The sequence below is a fragment of the Mobula birostris genome, chromosome 7 (assembly GCF_030028105.1).
Source record: "Mobula birostris isolate sMobBir1 chromosome 7, sMobBir1.hap1, whole genome shotgun sequence".
Classification (NCBI taxonomy): domain Eukaryota; kingdom Metazoa; phylum Chordata; class Chondrichthyes; order Myliobatiformes; family Myliobatidae; genus Mobula; species Mobula birostris.
In genome coordinates, this window is record NC_092376.1 from 122,892,107 (window position 1) to 122,910,770 (window position 18,664).

The window sequence follows — 18,664 nt, forward strand, 5'->3', positions numbered from 1 at the left end:
CTGCATAATCACTCAAAGAGTTGAACTGCATGTGCATGTAACGAGAGCTGTGTTCCAAGGTACCGTCTACCTTGGGCCACGAACTTATCAATCACCCATCTGTGGACACTTTCTGGAGGTCCAAGATCCGTATGCTCCACGACTGTTAGACTAAGTGTGTAAATGTAAGAACAGACTATGTTGAAAAATAAATGTGCCAGGTTTTCTAAAACTGACTCCTTCTACTTTAGGCCACGAACTTATCAATCCCCCTCGTATGTCCTGCGGATGCGCTGGGACACATAATCAGTGATGTAACCTGGGGACGTCGGGTGTTTCGGGTCTTTCAGCATCATACACTCTCACCCAAGCGGCCCAGCCGGGGTTGATCAGACCCCAGCTTGTGTCCCAGCAGCACTGGCCCACAGATCACCCCTCCTGATCCATGGCCATCTAGAGGCTCTCTCAGCGGCCTCTGTGATGGTCCTGATCGCTTTCCTCTTGCCAGCCCCAGAGATGCCAAGTAGGGTGTAGACTCTGCAGAGTGAGCGGCCGGCAAAACCCCTGCACCCTACTTCAATGGGCTCGCAGCAAGCCCCCCAGACTTGCCTCCAGCACTGCTCCACCATCTCCTGGTACCTGGCCCGCTTCTGCTCATTTGCCTCCTCCATGTGGTCCTCCCAGGGGACTGTCAACCCGATGAGGGCAACCTGCTTCGAGGGCACTGAAGAAGGGACCACATCCAGCCTCAGTAAAGTTGTTGCTGTTTGGTCGGGAAACTTCAGCTGCCTCCCCAGATCAACTTGAAGCAGCCAATCTGCTGCGGTGCTAAGCAGGCCCGATGATGATGCTGGTCTGGGCTGACGTAGGGGCTGTGCTCCGGCTCTGACAAAGGAGATGTTCTTCCTTCGGACCACTCCATTTACTGGTGGTCATGGCCATCGCAATGCTCTCTGCTACTGGCTTCAGCACCTGGTCACGACGCCACTGGTAGTGACCTTGCCCCAAGGCTTTAAGGCAGCTGCTAAGGATGTGCTCCAGTGATCCTCTTCCTGGACATAGAGGACATGCTGGTGTATCGCCCTTGCCCCAGACATGGAGGTTTGCAGGGCTTGGCAAGGCATCATAGAGAGCCTGGATCATAAATTTAATGCGCTGGGGTTCTGCCTGCCAGATGTCAGACCAGGAGATTTTCCGCTCCAGCGCACCTTCCCACCTTGTCCATGCTCCCTGCTGCCTCATGCCCACCATCCTGCTAATCCTCTCCTCTTCAACGCCAGCCCGCACTTCCTCCAGGACTCGTTGGCATCTGTCCTTGCCTTTGGCCTTGTCACAGCGAGGATGTGAAGCGGAGCCCAGCTCAACTCGCCCAGTTGACACTGTCCCCACAAGAGCACTGTGTCTCAGCCGGGACTCTGCTACCACCAGGCCTTCCTGTGCCTTCCACTTCCTACCTGTCCATACCTGGATGCCTGCTGCTGCCACTTTAGGGCCCTTGGAATCCCTGTATTGCAGCACCCCTCTTGTGCGGGAAACCCTGAACTCCTCGTCCAGGCTGCTGAAGAGAAGTCGCAGCTTATTGCATCTTCCATACAGTGCTACGCCACTCAGACTACGAGGTAGGCCCAGCCACCTTCAAAGGTAGTTATTGACCTTTCTCTCCACCAACTCTACAGTTGTCACAGGCACCTTGTATACCAGTAGCGGCCATAGAATTCGAGTAAGGATTCCATGCTGGTAAATCCAAGCTTTGAACCTTCCAGGTAGGCCTGACTTGTCCACTGTGGTGAGCCAGCTCTCAAGCTCTTTGGAAGCTGATTGGACAGCAGCTGCATCTCTGAGGCTACAGTCGAAGACCTTCCCCAAGGTCTTGACTGGCTTCTCGGTGATAGATGGAATTGTAGTGCAATCCAAGGTAAAACAAACCTTGTCCACCACTTTGCTCTTCTTCAACACTGTGGACCTGGATTTAGCTGGTTTCAAGCTCATCCTTGCCCATGCAATGAGCTTTTCCAGGCCCTGGAGGATCCACCTGCTGCCAGGAACTGATGTTGTCGTGACAATGAGGTCATCCATAAAGGCTCTGATCGGGGGCTGCCGAACACCAGACTTGGTCATCGGGCCTCTACACTCTGCCTCAGCTGCCTTGACTATCATATTCATGGCAAGGGCAAAGAGAATAACGGAGACTGTACACCCAGTTTTAATCCCCTTCTCCAGCCTGTGCCAGCCTGATGTCATAGCTCCAGAAGTGACTCTCAGTCTGAAGTTCCTGTAGTAGTTCATGATGAGGTCCCTGACCTTTCTGGGAACATGGTGTTGGTCCAGTGTAAGCTCCACCAGTTTGTGGGGTATTGACCCATATGCACTGGTGAGATCTATCCACAGCACAACCAGGCCTCCCTTCCCCATGTGCACATCCCTGATCAGCTGGGTGACTACTCCAGTGTGTTCCAGGCACCCAGGCACTCCGGGAATTCCACCCTTCTGCACTGAAGTGTCGATATAAGCGTTCTTGAGGAGAAAGTCCATCATTCGCCGGGACAAGACACTAAAGAAGATTTTCCCTTCCACACTAAACAGCGAGATGGATCTGAACTGCTCCAGGTTCAACGAATTTTCTTCCTTGGGGACCTCTACTGGTCTGCCACTGTCCCCCTGCAGCAGATCACTCACAGGATCTTCCAAAGAATCTTGAGAAGCTCCGGGCAGCACTTGTACACCTTGTAGGATACTCTGCTGGGTCCTGGCGCAGAACTGGCTCTGGCTAAAGACACAACTTCCTTCCAGGTGGGCTCCCTCACATCAAACTCCACTACGGGGAGTGGTTGTCTTGTAAGGGCTCCGTGGAGGCCAAGCTCTTGCTCCCTTGCAGGGTCACTCAGGATGTTATGAAGGGAATGGTCTACCTCTTCTTTAGAGCACACAAGGCAGCCGCTGCGTCTCTGCCTTAGGAGCCGTTCTGTAAAACCAAACGGATTGGCTATGAAGGCAGTTTGCTTCCTGGCTCTTTCTCTCCCTTGCCTCCTGTGCCATTCTACTCTGCGCAGGGTCATTAGCTTCTTCCTGCAGATGTTCCGGAGCTGAACCACGGGAGGTTTCTCCTCCTGCATTGCTACCTTGAACTGCTGTGCCAGGGACCGGAGCTCTTGGTGGATCTGGGCTGCCCTGCGGTTTCATAACTACTTTTTTTTTTGACTAAACTTAACACAGCCTAAAGGAATTGAATTGAATGATTTCATCACCCTTATAAGTGGAGTTCAAATGGCAGGCTGCCAGTCAGTGGGGATCTGAATTTAATTTACTATTCAACACTTAAGCACAGCATAATCAAGTTAATTAGCCTTGATGTGACCGGGTTGTGTGAGTGCAAATATGCAAATGGAAGAAAATTTCATTTTCAGCAGCACCAGCTGTTCAATTTAGTAAAATCTGTACAATCTACTCTACTTCCGAAATATGGTTCACAGCATTATCAGTATGACATATTTCTATGCAAGTAGGCCCATTTGTAATTTTTTCAGATGTGATCTATTTTAAAGTGACATTGATTCATAATGCATCGCATATAATAACAGCTACCTTTCTCACCATAAGGTTGTAAAATCAATTCATTCATCTATACCTTTTTTGGATGAAGTATAAAACCAAAGGTTTGTCGGTTGGTCCAATTGCACATAATTGATACGATGTTACTGCTTAAAGACAAGCTAGAAATTGTGCAAAACTGTTGCCTAATTTTCACCTCTTAAGTGATATGAGGAAGAGAAAGAATAACAGGGAGGATGCTGAGGTATTGGGTGGTGGAGAGAGGGTAGGATATTGTTGGTGGTGAAGAAACTAATAGCTGGAAGAAAAAATGTCCGTGTTTATTTAGGGTGGGGTCTTCCCTTGCTCTTCTCATCTCTGTAATCAAATAGGTTAGCATGACTTTGTGACGTGGTGTAGGATTTATACATTTCTTAAAACCATGTGAATCAATGGGTCTACCTTTATGTACATCCAGCCAGCTTGTTTGGCACCAATGTTGGTATTTTTTTGAATACATCAGGCATTGAACACAATGGTGGAAAAAAGACTGTTGCATAGTCAAATTTGCCAGCCTTCATCATGTAGGTTTTTGTTTTGTTTTAAGTTTACCATCTAGCTCTTTTATGTCTTTTTAAAACCTACTTCACAAATAGTGCAATAATCCAAGAATCTTTCTTACATTTTTGGTTTAATATCTCTGTTCTCTATACCTTTATCACTTTGGCATCACTTCATCACGCAACTGAAGTGAGTTTTGAAATTGATTTTTGCCAAACTCCGCTCCTTTCTCAACCTTCCTGTCCAGCTGCATTTCTTTCGCTCTTGGAAGTTAAGTTTTACCTCAATGGTTCAGTGGTTAAGTTACTGGACTGGAGACTAGAATTCTGGACATGTATTCAAATCCCACAGTGGGACCTGGGGAATCAAAACACAAATAATTAAATAAATGTGGAAAATGTTTGACGAAAGCTAGGCTCGGTAACAGCAACAACAAAACTACCAGATTGCCATGAAAGCTGATCTGCCTCACTATTGTCCTTCAGGGAGGGCAACCTATCATTCCTAACACAGTCTGGTCTGTCTGTGACTCCAGACCTACCACTGTGACTGTTTTTTTTAACTGCCTCCTCAGTTTAGGAGCAGTTAGGGAAGGGTACAGCATTTCTGAGTTTGCAGCTTTGGTTCCTGATTAAAAAAGGAAAATGATACTTTATTCTTCAGACCAATGTTTGAAACTGATGAATTAAGCTGATTTTATATGGAAGAGAAAATCAGGTGGGTTGTAAAAGGAACATTAATTCACTGCCGCTGGAATGAATTTTGCTCCCATTGGCTTTCAGATCTTGGTTGACAGCCATTAATAATTTTCATATCTTCCGCATGATTTCCATCCATAGGAGTGCCAAGTTTTGCTCTTCAAAGAACCTGCTTGAAGGCCATCAGATGTTTGATGTGGTGTTTCTTACTCTAAGTTTTTTACATCTACAATATTCTATTAGATTGATCCCAGTTTCTACGTCATGTAACTATATTTATATATTTTAATATAATTTGTAACCTACATAAGTCTTCCAAGACGATGTCAAATGAAATATTGTCACGTGTCAATTGGAGTGTCTGATGGAATGTCTACAACACAGCACAAATATAATGCAAAGTGTATGAAACATGATTCATGCTGCAAATTATCTATCTGAATTATTATAAACACAAGAGATTCTGCAGATGCTGGAAATCTAGAGCAACACATACAAAATGCTGGAGGAACTCAGCAGGTCAAGCAGCATCTATGGATATGAATAAACTATCAATGTTTTGGGCCGAGACCCTGCTTTAGAACTGGAAAGGAAGGGGGAGGATGCCAGAATAAAAAGGTGGGGAGAGGGGAAGGAGTACAAACTAGAAGGTGATAGGTAAAGCCAGGTAGTTGGAAAAGGCAAAGGGTTGGAGAAGAAAGAGTGGATGAGGGGAGGAAAGAAAGGAGGAGGGTCGCCCGGGGCAGGTGAGAGGCAGATGAAGAGAAGAGGTAAGAGACCAGAGTGAGAAATAGAAGAATAGGGAAGGGGAAGGGAAAAATAAATCACCAGAAGGCAAAATCGATGTTCATGCCATCAGTTTGGAGGGTATTTGGACGGAATATGAGGTGTTGCTCCTTCATCCTGAGAGTGGCTTCATCATGGCAGAAGAGGAGGCCATGGACCAATGTTGGGATGGGAATGGGGATAGCAACTAAAATGGTTGGCCACCTGGAAATTTGACAAAATGGTTCTCCAATTTCTGTTGGGTCTCACCAGTGTAGAGGAGGCCAAATCAGGAGCACTGGATACAATAGAAAACCTCAACAAATTTGCAGGTGAAGTGTTTCCTCACCTGGAAGGACTGTTGGAGGCCCTGAACTGAAGTAAGGGAGGAGATGAATTTCTATACCAGTGTCAGCTATGGAATTTCTACACCAGTTCTGAAGATCAAAGAATCACAGATGGATCTTAAGAGAACATTAAGCTTAGAAAAAAGGAAAAGTACCAAGATTGAAAGTCCATGCATGCCATTCAAAGTCTTTAAGGCTGAAAATTGAATTGTGACATTTGCAGGATACGTCTTCAAAATACTAACTGCTAATTAATTTAATGGAAAATCTGTTAGCTACAATGAACAATGTAATTGTTTTAAAAGCAACATTCTGTGACAAGTTTGTAAGCAATCCATTTATTAATTGAAAGCTGTAATAGCATGTAATTAATTCTTATGGTGAGTGTTCATTAGCACACACTTTGGGTTGGTTTTAAACAATATTCTACAAGTGACACAGACAGAAGGAAAGAAAGGTTTCCATTTACATAATACCTTTTAGGCTCAAAGTGATTTATATTCATTAAAAACTGTGACTTTGGAAACACAGTCTAAGTTGAAAATGTAGCCACCAATTTTGCATATTAAGCATCAACAAACAGCATTGAAATTTGTAACTGGATTCACTGATTTAGTTGAAGTTTAAGTGTAGACTGTGTCATATACATCTCCAAAATGAACATTAACCCCCCCCCCCATGCTTAATATCACCAATTCCAGAGATATGAAACATGGAGTATTAAGTATGAAATATTAAGTATTCCTAAGAATGCCAGAAGCAACAATCTCTTACTTAACCTTTATCTTAATGCTTTCCATCATCTTCCTTTTTGCCACCTGCAAGGCTTCAACTCTCACCGTGCTTTTCCATGAACACTGGGGCTTTCCTTTTCTCCCTGAATTCTCTTTAAGTTAAAAAGTTATCTCTGAACTATCTCTGGATCATGCCTACGGTAAAACAGCCATCGCAGATCTCAGCTCCTCCTATCACACCTTGTTTATAGCGCTCCGATCCAACATCTGGAAGTCCACTCTTGAAATAAAACTGCTCACATGGGACCTTTGGCCTATTTAACCTATCTTCGTGAAGCAGACCAATCCTCTCTCAAACTGAGCATAGTTCAGCTCACTAAGGAGCTCACTGAGCAATAGGGTTCACATCTATGCCCATTCCATGTACAAGCCAAACGGATGGAACCTCTCATCACTTTTAGTAGATTATCCACCATGTTCATCATACGTCATCATAGCTGCTCTCACTGGGGAACCAGTTCCCGGTCCATTTATATTGGTTTACTCTCTTGTTGCTGAGCAGAAAATGGTAAGTTCTTCACCAATGCAAGTTCCATGGTGGTCTTATACTGAGTTTAGTCAGACAAATAGAAATGCAGAGCTTCAGAACAAATGAAATGAATCCTTCTCAATCAGCAATAGTGATTGATTCAACAATATAGCACAAATCATTACATGCACACAATATCACACTGATAGACTGCATCTGGAGACAAGCGTACACTTGTGAGGAGAAGTCGAAGTTGTATCCTCTCCATTCCTCTGTATCTCCAAATTCTACCCAGCCTTCCAGTGTCTCCTCAGCCTTCCCGATTTCCCCTTTTGTCCCAGCCTCCCAGTGACCTGGTATTCTAACCCCTCCCCCATCCCCGCTCCCACCCTCCCGCTTTCTCTTCCAGGTACAACACCGAGCAAGCTCAACTTCAACATAAAGAGAGAGCAACAGCAAAGTAAACAGAATTAACAACTGGAGTTTGAGCAGGAAGGAGAGGAGAGTTAAGGAAACTTAAGTGTTCTTATTCCTGGTCCGTAGCCCCATTGTTGCTCCATTCGAGGAATCCTGGCCACCAGAGAGTAGTTTCTAAATTTATTGTGAGCTGCATGATGACAGTATGTCACTGTATGCTCCTTTCATGGTGTTTTGTGCTGGCTCGGGAAAATTCCTGGCACTAACTCCACCCTCCCCAACCCTTTCTGTTGGCTCTATAGGACAATCGACATTCCATAACAAAATCATACAAAACATCCACAGTTTTTACAATACAACACTGTTGTCAGCCTTATACCCTGAGGAAATCTCCTCTTAAATTCCACTGTTCATGGAACTGATTATAGCCTGCCTGGCTCACAAACCAGCTACTTCAGTCTAGCAAGGCAATCTATAATCAATGATCCAGTTCAATATATGCCTTTCTCTCTCTCCAGTATCCACCAAGATTATTCACATTCTAAAACTGGACGGGACTTCATGATATTGCTAAGCATAATAAAGTACTAAAGTTCAAAGTTAAAAATAAATTTTATTATCAGAGTACATATACTGTATGTCACCACATACAGCCCTGTGATTCTTTTCCTTGCAGGCATACTCAGTAAATCTACAGAATTGTAACTATGACATGTGGTGTTGTGAGTCCTGAGACTCTTATACCTTCCACCTGATGACAGCAGTGAGAAAAGAGGATGGCCAGGGTGGTGAGGATCTTTGATGATGGATGCTGCTTTCCTACGACAGTGTTCTATGTAGATATACTGAACAGGGATCTCCTCCAGCATAGGTAATTCTTCAAATATCCGGCATCTAAAATGAAAAGCCTCATCCTGAGAGCAGCTGCGGTGGAGACAGAGGAATCGAGAGAAGGGGATGGCGTTGACTGCTTCCTGCACCCGTGAGGAACTCATTGACTTCATCCGCTTTGCCTCCAACCTTCACCCTGCCCTCAAGTTTACCTGGTCCATTTCCGACATCTCTGTCCCCTTTCTCAATCTCTCTGTCTCTATCTCTGGAGACAGCTTATCTGCTGATGTCTATTATAAACCCACCGTCTCTCACAGCTACCTGGATGATACCTCCTCCCAGTCTGTTACTTGTAAAAATGCCATTCCCCCCCTCTCTTAATTCCTCCATCTCTGCTGCATCTGCTCTCAGGATGAGGCTTTTCATTCCAGAATGAAGAAGATGTCCTCCTTCTTCAAAGAAAGGGGCTTCCCTTCCTCCACCATCAACGCTGCCCTCAAATGCATCTCTCCCATTTCACACACGTCTGTCCTCACCCCATCCTCCCGCCACCCCACCAGGGATAGGGATCCTCTTGTCCTCGCCTACCACATCTCCAGTCTCCGCATCCAGCACATAATTCTCCGCAACTCCGCAACAATTCCCACATTTTCCAACAGAATCCCACCACCAAACACATCTTTCCCTACCCCCCACTTTCTGCTTTCTGCAGGGTTTGCTCCCTACACAACTCCTTTGTCCATTTGTCTCTTCCCACTGATCTCCCTCCTGGCACTTTTCCTTGCAAGTGGAAAAGTGCTACACCTGCCTCTACACCTCCTTCCTCACCACCGTTCAGGGCCCCAAGCAGTCCTTCCAGGTGAGGGAACACTTCACCTGGGAGTCTGTTGGTGTCATATACTGCATCCAGTGCTCCCAGTGTGACCTCCTGTATATTGATGAGACCCGATGTAGATTGGGAGATCGCCTTGCCAAGCACCTACACTCTGTCTGCTAGAAAAAGTGGCCACCCATTTTAATTCCATTTCCCATTCCTACTCCAATATGTCTATCCACAGCCTCTTCCACTGTCAAGATGAGGTCGCAGTCAGTTTGCGGGAACAACATCTGTGTAGCCTCCAACCTAATGGTATGAACATTGACTTCTCAAACTTCTGGTAATTCCCCCCCCCCCACCTCCTTCACCATTCCTCATCCCCTTTTCCCTCTCTCACCTTATCTCCTTGCCCACCTATCACCTCCCTTGGGTGCTGCTCCTCCCTTTTCTTTCTTCCATGGCCTTCTGTCCTCTCCTGTCAAACTCCATCTTCTCCAGCCCTGTATCTCTTTCACCAATCAGCTTCTCAGCTCTTTACTTCACCCCTCCTCTTCCCTGTTTCACCTATCATCTTGTGTTTCTCCCTCCCCTACCCCCGCCTTTAAACTCTACTCCTCATCATTTTTTTCTCCAGTCCTACTGAAAGGTCTCGCCCTGAAATGTCAACTGTACTCTTTTCCATATTTACTGCCTGGCCTGCCAAGTTCCTCCAGCATTTTGTGTGTGTTGCTATTCATCAACTGACTTTTCACCTTGTGTACATGCTAGCTAACTAAATATACTTCTGATCCTTTGTGAATGCCCAAACCTTACTCACTTCACTCAGTTTTGCTGAGGATAAATTTGACTATCTGCATTGACCTACACTTTATTAGGTACACTTGTATATCTGCTTAGTAAAGCAAATGTCTAATCATCCAATTATGTGCTCGCACCTCAATGCAGAAAAGCATGCAGACTTGGTCAAGAAGTTCAGTCATTGTTCAGACCAAACATCAAAGTGGAGCAGAAATGTGATCTAAGTGACTTTGACCATGGAATGATTGTTGGTGCCAGATGGAGGGCTTTGAGAATCTCAGAAAATGCCTATCTGCTGCGATTTTCACTCTCAACAGTTTTTAGAGTTTGCAGAGAATGGTGCAAAAAACAAAAAAAGCATCCTTTGAGCAGCTGTTCAGTAGGCAAAAACATCTTATTAACGAGGGAAGCCAGAGAATAATGGACAGACTGGTTCAAGCTGACAGGAAGGCAACAGTAACTCAACTAACCAAAAGTAACAACGGTGGTGTGCAAAAGAGCATCTCTGAATGCACAACACATCGAACCTTGAAGTGGATGGGCTACAGCAGCAGCAGACTGCAAACATAAACTCAGTAGCCACTTATTAGGGACAGGAGGTACCTAATAAAGTGGCCACTAAGTGTACATTTTAAGTGCTTTACTGAACACGTGAAATTGCAGTGTCCTTGTTCTTTATTATATCAGAGCAATGTAAGTGAAATATCTGAACAAGTATCTCTTAAACACAATTTGCTATTTTTTGGACATCACTAAGCAGTTTCCTTTTCAAATGTTTGACTCCAGTATTTACAGACTAGGATCACACATGGTAAAATTGGATTTGTTTCAAATTCACACTATATAAATTACAGATATCAGCACTATTTGGTTTGCAATCCTGAGGAATAAAATCCAACAATGTTCACTTATCCTGCACTTACTGCATGTTGTTCTATTTCTAATTACACGTTGCTCCAAGGTCTACTCGATGTGATCTATTTGCCTGGAATTTTCCAAAATGTAACTGAGCAGAACAGTGCTCTTTGTCTTCACAGGGTGAGCCAGTGGTCTTGCATGTGCAGTTAAACATGGAAATCATGAGCTGTTGTTCTAAATGTCCCTGCTCTTACAGAAACGTAGCCTTAGAGATCTCTCATCAAGTTTCACCGCTTTGTGACATGTGGAACTCTATGATGTAAATGTAACTCCATATTTTAAAAAAACAATGCTGGAAGAGCTCTGTGATTCAAAGGACGTCTGAGGAGGCATTAGGTATATGTATGTGAATGTTTCAGATCAAAGCCCAAAGTGAGGACTGAGAGTGTTGGAGGAAGATTACAAGTAGACAGCAGTAACAGGGTGAGGTGTGACAGAGGCTGGTAGGTGTCCCACGTTTGTTCCATCCCTGCTTCCGACTTCTACAGACTGGCTATCTTCCCCCTACACTCTCGGTCCCAATGCAGGATCAGCCTGAAACATCAACAAACACCTTTTGCCCCCACGGATGCTGCCTGACCCACAGAGTTGTTTTTGTCTTATTTTTATTTCAGCATCTCCAGTCTTTTTTGTCTTCTTAACTGTAATCACATGTTGAATCAGCTTACCAGGAATTACTTAGTGCTGGCACACTTAATTGAGTATTAACAATCTACCTATTTTTAATCTGCCAAAAGCGCCTCCTGCCTTGAAAAATGACTGCAGATCTCAAGCCTCATTGCATCTCCCCAAGAAAATTGAGTTACCTCACTCATTGAGATTTAAATTATTATTGGAGATTTATTATTTTTCACTTTCTCCTTCTGTCCCTTTTGTTTTCTGGATATGATATTACTCTGGATTAAGTATTCAAATTTAAGATTCCTGTGGAAATCTCAGATATAATCAACATATTTCCGAGGCATTTAGTTGTATACTTAAATAGGCAAAGCATAGAGGGAAACAAGCTTACTGTGGGCAAAAGGAATTAATGTAGGTGAACCAAAAGGTCATGTGTACATGGTGGATTGAAAGGCCCATTTCTATGCTGTACAGCTCTATGACTATATGATACTATATACTGCATTTATAATTGTTCCATCTGATTGGTTAAGGAGATGCATATTTGCTTACAAAATCAAAAGACTTAAAATCTGAATTTAAAAGAAAATGTTGGAAATACTCAGCTGATAAAGTTGAGTAGAAACACGGTCAATCTTTCAGTCCAAACAAGGGTGATAAAGGTTTTATGAATGGGAAGGGACGGTGGAGATGTGAGCAGAAGATTATGATGAGCGAGGGTTGTCAAGAGTCCTGACAAAGGAGTGGAGCTAAGATACAGTTGGTGGTGACATCTCCTTTGCTCCACTGGACAATGCGAAGAGAGAACGTAAAAGGGCGGATTCCACCTGCAGAGGACTTCCTCCTCTAAAGCACCTTCCCATGCATCCACAGGAGACAAAACATCTGCATGTTGACAAAAAAAAAGCAGAAATTGCAGGTAACATCTGTGGAAAGAGCAATAGAGCAATAGTTTCAGGTCCAAGACTCTGTTTCCAGAAGCTCAGGAATACTTCTGCAGACTGAATACTGGTGATCTGCAAAGTGATCATCTAGCCTGTGTCTGGTTTCTTCAACACAAAGAAGACCACACTGAAAAAACCAAAAGCAGTACAGTAGATTGAAAGAAATGCGAGCGAATTACTGCTGTGCTGGAAAGACTGTTTAGATCCCTGGATGCAGAGAAAGGAAGAGGTGAAAGGACAAGTCTGGTGAAATGCTGATTACTTGTACCTCTTCCAGTTCAATGTTCACAATGTAGTTTCCTGGAGCTCAGAGAAAGTAAACACTGATTGGGTGATTGTGGAACATAATACTTTCATCCAGTCCAAAAAGCTGAGCTCAAGTAACTGTCTCTTTAATTCTTCATCTCATCTACTCTGGTCTGCCTATCTTTGGTGTTTTGAACTTCTGTAACAAAGCTAATTGTAAGCTTGATGGGCATCAGCTTATCTTCCAGCTTGGTACATCACAGTCTCAATAATGAATTTTGAAGAGACAACCACACATCAGTCTTGTATCTCTATATCTCCAGCATTCAGGGTTTCTCTCTTCTTTTCTGGTATTTCACATTTTATTCTCTCCTCCCATTCACACTTCCCCCATTCATAATTTTGATTATTCACAAATCTGTACCTTAATTGTTCAGCCAGGTCCACTACATCCTGTGGCATTTATGTTGTCTCCCTACTAAACCTGACCTTTCCTTATCTTCTCTCTCAACTTCTAAACTGCTTCATTTTAACTTTTCTCGTTCCAATGAAAGGTAAGTGAACTGAAAAGTTTAGTGTGTTTCTCTTTCCACAGGTGCAGAGTCATTTCAGCATTCTCAGTTTTTCATTTCAGCTGAGGTTATTAACTCTGATTTTTATTTTCTGTAGATGCTACTTGACTTCCTGATCATTTTTTAGTATTTTTGATTTTTATTACACAAGTTGCTAATTCTGTTCACCAGTTGCCAAGGAACTACATTAAAATGGCTTTTGAAACATTTCATATTACAGTGAAAATCTGCATTGAAACTCCACAAGTAAGTGTGATGGTCCTCAGGTGCCTTTCCCTCATAGCTGAATTGAAAAATTTGAGTTATTGCAGAACACAATTAACCCAGATTCAGACTTGATTGCACTGATGTTAATTGGATTTAAATGGCCTTGCAAACCTAGTTTGGTCTCACCCCGGTGCTTTTTAACTGCTCTGTTTCTATGTGAGAGCTAAAGGATGTTACCAGCTAAATTAACATTTAGAGATTAGAGACCATTATATTTAAGTTATTCATTATCAGTTATGATGTGACCTTTAGTTGCAAGTGCTCGATTGCTCAACATCATGCCAACACTACTATTGCAGTCTTTTTTTCTTGCCAGGTCTTGGGGGTACCCTGGCCATTAACCAATGTTTTCTTTGGCAAGATATCCTGGATTCCTAGTCTGGCAAGAGAATGCTGCTCTAAAGCTTTTGGCAAACAGCAGAGGTCCTGTCAGACAGCTGGTATTGATTTAGAGGTTGTGCTGGAGTCTACACTCCGTTCCTTCAACCATGTTTGCAGACCATTCACATTGGCAACGTTACATCAGAACTGACTTGTCAACATAAACTGTTGCTGAAGAAAGATGCAAAAATTGTGATTGGGGCTTGTTTAGAGTTGCAGTGTAGGATAGTTGAAATATAACACTAGGATTTAAAAGGTACATATTCACAGGGTCTTTTTTAATAGAACCATTTCTTTAAAGTATGTATAAAGGTTATAGAGCTTTTTAATGGTTCAAAGTCAATTTATTATCAAACTACATATACGTCACCATATATAGCCCTGAGATTCGTTTTCTTGTGGGCATACTCAATAAACCTATAATAGAATAATAACCTTTGAAAGACTGCACCAACTTGGGCACTCAACCAATGTGCAAAACAAAGACAAGCTATGTAAATACTAAAAGAGAAAGAACAATAATAGTAAATAAGCAATAAATGTCAGGGACATGAGATGAAGAGTCCTTGAAAGTGAGTTCATAGGTTGTTGGAACATTTCAATGATAAAGTGAAGTTGAGTGAAATTATCCCCTTTGGTTCAAGAGCCTGATGGTTGAGGGGTAATAACTGTTCCTGAACCTAATAGGGTGAGTCCTGAAGCTTCCGTACCTTCTTCCTGATGGCAGCAGCAAGAAGAGAGCATGTCCTTGGTGGTGGGGGTCCCTGATGCTGGATGCTGCTTTCCTGCAACAACGTTTCATGCAGACGTGCTCAGTGGTGAGCAGCTCTTTACACATGATGAACTGGGCCATATCCACTACGTTTTGTAGGATTTTCCATTCAAGGACATTGATGTTTCCATACCCAGTTGTGATGTAGCCAGTCAGTATACTCTCCACCACACATCTATAGAAGTTTGTCAGAGTTTTAGATGTCATGCTGAATCTTCACAAAGGAAGTAGATGTGCTGCTATACCTTCTACACAATTGCACATATGCCGATCCCAGAATAGGTTCTCTGAAATAGTAACACCTAGGAATTTACAGCTGCTAACCCTCTCCACCTCTGATCCTCCAGTGAGAACTGGCTCTGGTTACCATCTCCTGAACTCAATAATCAGCTACTTGGTCTTGCTAATATTGCGTTAGAGGTTGTTGTCATGGCACCGCTCAGCCAGGTTTTCAATCTCTCTCCTACATGCTGATTTGTCACCACCAACGACTCAGCCTATGACAGCGGTGTCATCAGCAAACTTGAATGTGGCGTTGGAGCGATACTTAGCCACACAGTCATAAGTGTAAAGCTAGTAGAGCAGTGGCTAAGCACACAGCCTTGTGGTGCACCTGCGCTGCTGGAGACTGTGGAGGAGATGTTGCTGTAAATCCAAACTGACTGGGTTCTGCAAGTGAAGAAAGCGAGGATCCAATTGCACAAGGAGGTACTGAGGCCAAGGTCTTGAAGCATATTGATGTAGTTAATAAAGGGTATCCTGATGTAGGTATACTGTACAAGATATTAAGAGGAATAGATAGAGTGGATAGCCAGCACCTCTTCCCCAGGGCACCACTGCTCAATACAAGAGGACATGGCTTTAAGGTGAGGGGTGGGAAGTTCAAGGGGGATATTAGAGGAAGGTTTTTTACTCAGAGAGTGGTTGGTGTGTGGAATGCACTGCCTGAGTCAGTGGTGGAGGCAGATACACTAGTGAAATTTAAGAGACTACTAGACAGGTATATGGAGGAATTTAAGGTGGGGGGTTATATGGGAGGCAGGGTTTGAGGGTTGGCACAACATTGTGGGCCAAAGGGTCTGTACTGTGCTGTACTATTCTATGTTCTATGCATCTTTGCTATCTAGATATTTCAGTGTTGAGTGAAAAGCCAATGAGATGGCATCTGCTGTGGATTTGTTGCTCCATTAGGCAAATTGGAGTAGATCCAAGTTGCCTCTCAGACAGGAGTTGATATGTTTCATCACCAATCTCATCACCGATGCTATAAGAACCACTGGACAATAGTCACTGAGGCAGGTTACCACATTCCTCTTAGGCACTGGTATAATTGAAGCCTGCTTAAAGCAGTTGAGAACCTCAAACTGCCAAAACAAGAGGTTAAAGATCTCAGTGAACACTCTAGCTAGTTGATGGGCACAGGTTTTCGTACTTGTCCAGGTAGCCTGTCTGGACGAGGTTCTTTTCATGGCTTCACCTTCCTGAAGGCTCCTCACAAGTCAGCCTCAGACGCTGAACTCACAGGATCAATGGGGGCTGTGGGAGATCACAATGGTTGCTCCATGTATTGGCAGTCCGAACTTTCAAATCCTAACTTGGTAAGTTGATTTTTATTGTCACATATACCGAGCTGCAGTGAAAACTTCAATTGGCATGCAATCCATACAGATCATTTGTATTATGAAAGTGCATTGAGGTACTAAAGGGAAACAGTAACAAAATGCAGGATAAAATGTTGCATTCACAGATAAAGTGCAGTAGAGGTTGACAGTAAGTTGCAAAGACATAATAAGCTAGACTGTGAGGTCAAGATTTCATCTTGTCATTCAATAGATTTATGACAGTGGGACAGAAGTTGTCCCTAAGCCTGGTGTTCTGTGCTTTCAGGCTTTTCTATCGTCTACCTGATGGGAGTTGGGGGGTGGGGGAGAAGAGCAAATGTCTGGGAAGGGTCGGTCTTTGATTCTGTTGACAGCTTTACTGAGGTAGAATACTTCCTATGGTGCATCTCTAAAAATTGGTGAGGGATAACTGAAGCATGCCAAGTTTGTTTAGCCACTTAAAGAAGTAGAGATATCGGTGATCTTTCTTGGACTTGGTGTGTACAAGGTTGGATCAGGACAGGCTGTCAGCAGTGTTCATTCCTATGAGCATGAAGCTTTCACTCTCTTAACCTCAGCATGGTTGATGTAAACAGGAGCATATGCACTGCCACATTTTTGTTTGCTGACACTGAGGGAAAGGTTGGTGTCATGGCAAAATGTCACTGGGCTTTCTATTTCTTTCCCGTGTTCCAACTCATCATTATTGGAGATTTGACCCACTACAATGGTGTCATCTGCACACTTGTAACTGGAGTTAGAGCAGAATCTGGCCACGTAGTCATGAGTGTATTTTGTCTTTTTGTCCTATATGCGCTATGGATTGTTCAAGATTGTTTGTGTTAGTTCAATTGAAACAAGTGGTTACATCACACAAAATTATAAAATTTTCCCCTTGGATCTGCAAAGCACTTTCTGACAATTTTTTTAAAAATTCATTTTGAAAGAGGTTGCCATAAAGCATTCCAATTTGCATTTCTTGAGTGATTCTGGACTGACTCTTGTTTTCTAAAAAAAATTCTCACTGCCCCTAGTGGCTTCATTAACTTTTCTTAAAAACCGAATCTAAAACGAAATATTTAAAAAATGCTAAGAGTGTTAAATATTATCGAGCAACACTAAAAAGTTCTACTAATGTGGTGCCTTTAACATTCAGAAATTTCTGGAGTACTTTACAGAAGATGTTTTCTAAAAATAAGATGCCAAGTCAAGTGAGTTATTTGGATAGGTGACCGAAAGCCTGGTCAAAGTGGTACATTGTACGGAGTATCTGAACAAAAAAGAAATAGAGAAAAGGAAAAATGGAGAGGGACTTCCAGTGCTTTTGGCCTTGGCAACAGAAGGCACAGCCACTACTGGAAACACAGCTAGCTAAGTTTGTGATTGCTCAAGAAGTCTGAAATGTGAAAACTCAGATAGGTTAGATAATTTTACAGCTGGAGGAGGTTACAGTGATGGAAGGGCAAGACCATGGAAAGAAGTGAAAACAAGAATGAGATAAGCAAATGGAAGTTTATGCAAGTTGGAGTATACGAACAGAGCTTTGGATGACCTCAAGTTTACAGAGAATACAATAAGAGACAGCCAGGTTTTCATTAGAATGGTGAAGCCAAGAGGTAGCAGAGTTCATTGTTAGTTCATCCTGGCTTTGTTTGTTTCTCATTTTAGTTTCTTTAGAAATGAACCTTATGCTTTATTTTGCATTTTTGCCTTATTGTTCTACACTTACTGATTTAGGATTATTGAATCACGGTGTCACAAAGCACAAGTGAGAGGCTCTCTGGCCCACGGCCTGGAGTTCCTTTGCCTTCAGCCATTCCTCTTGTACTCTGACTTGTGGTTATACACTCTGAGACATTCCTGGTCAAACAAAGTTACTCTCAGAGATTCAGGGTATCGCAACAAACCATTCTACCTGCTGCCTTGGCCACCACAGTCAAGAGAAACTGGGAGAACTGTTTTGTCGAGAACCTCCACTTCGTCCACCAGAAGCGGAACTTCCCTGTGGCCAACCATTTTAATTCCCATTCCCATTCCTGCTCCAACATATTGGTCCATGGCCTCCTCTTGTGCCAAGATGAGGTCACCCAAAGGGTGGAGGAACAGCACCTTATGTTCTGACTGGGTAGCATCCGACCAGATGGCCTTAACGTCGATTTCTCCTTCCAGTTTTAAAAAAACCCTCCCCTTCTCCTCTTCCTCTATTACCTTCTCTGGCCTTTCACCTCTTCTCACCTGTCTATCACTTCCTCCTGGATCCCCTCCTCCTTCCCTTTCTCCTATGGTTCACTCTCCTCTCCTATCAGATTCTTCCCCCTCAAACCCTTTACCTTTCCCA

The 18,664-nt window shown here is 43.4% G+C and overlaps 1 pseudogene; it reads right to left on the bottom strand.

Annotated features, from left to right (window-relative positions):
* Positions 1–368: 368 nt before the first annotated feature.
* LOC140200963 (uncharacterized) lies at positions 369–18,342 on the bottom strand (annotated as a pseudogene).
* Positions 18,343–18,664: the final 322 nt, after the last annotated feature.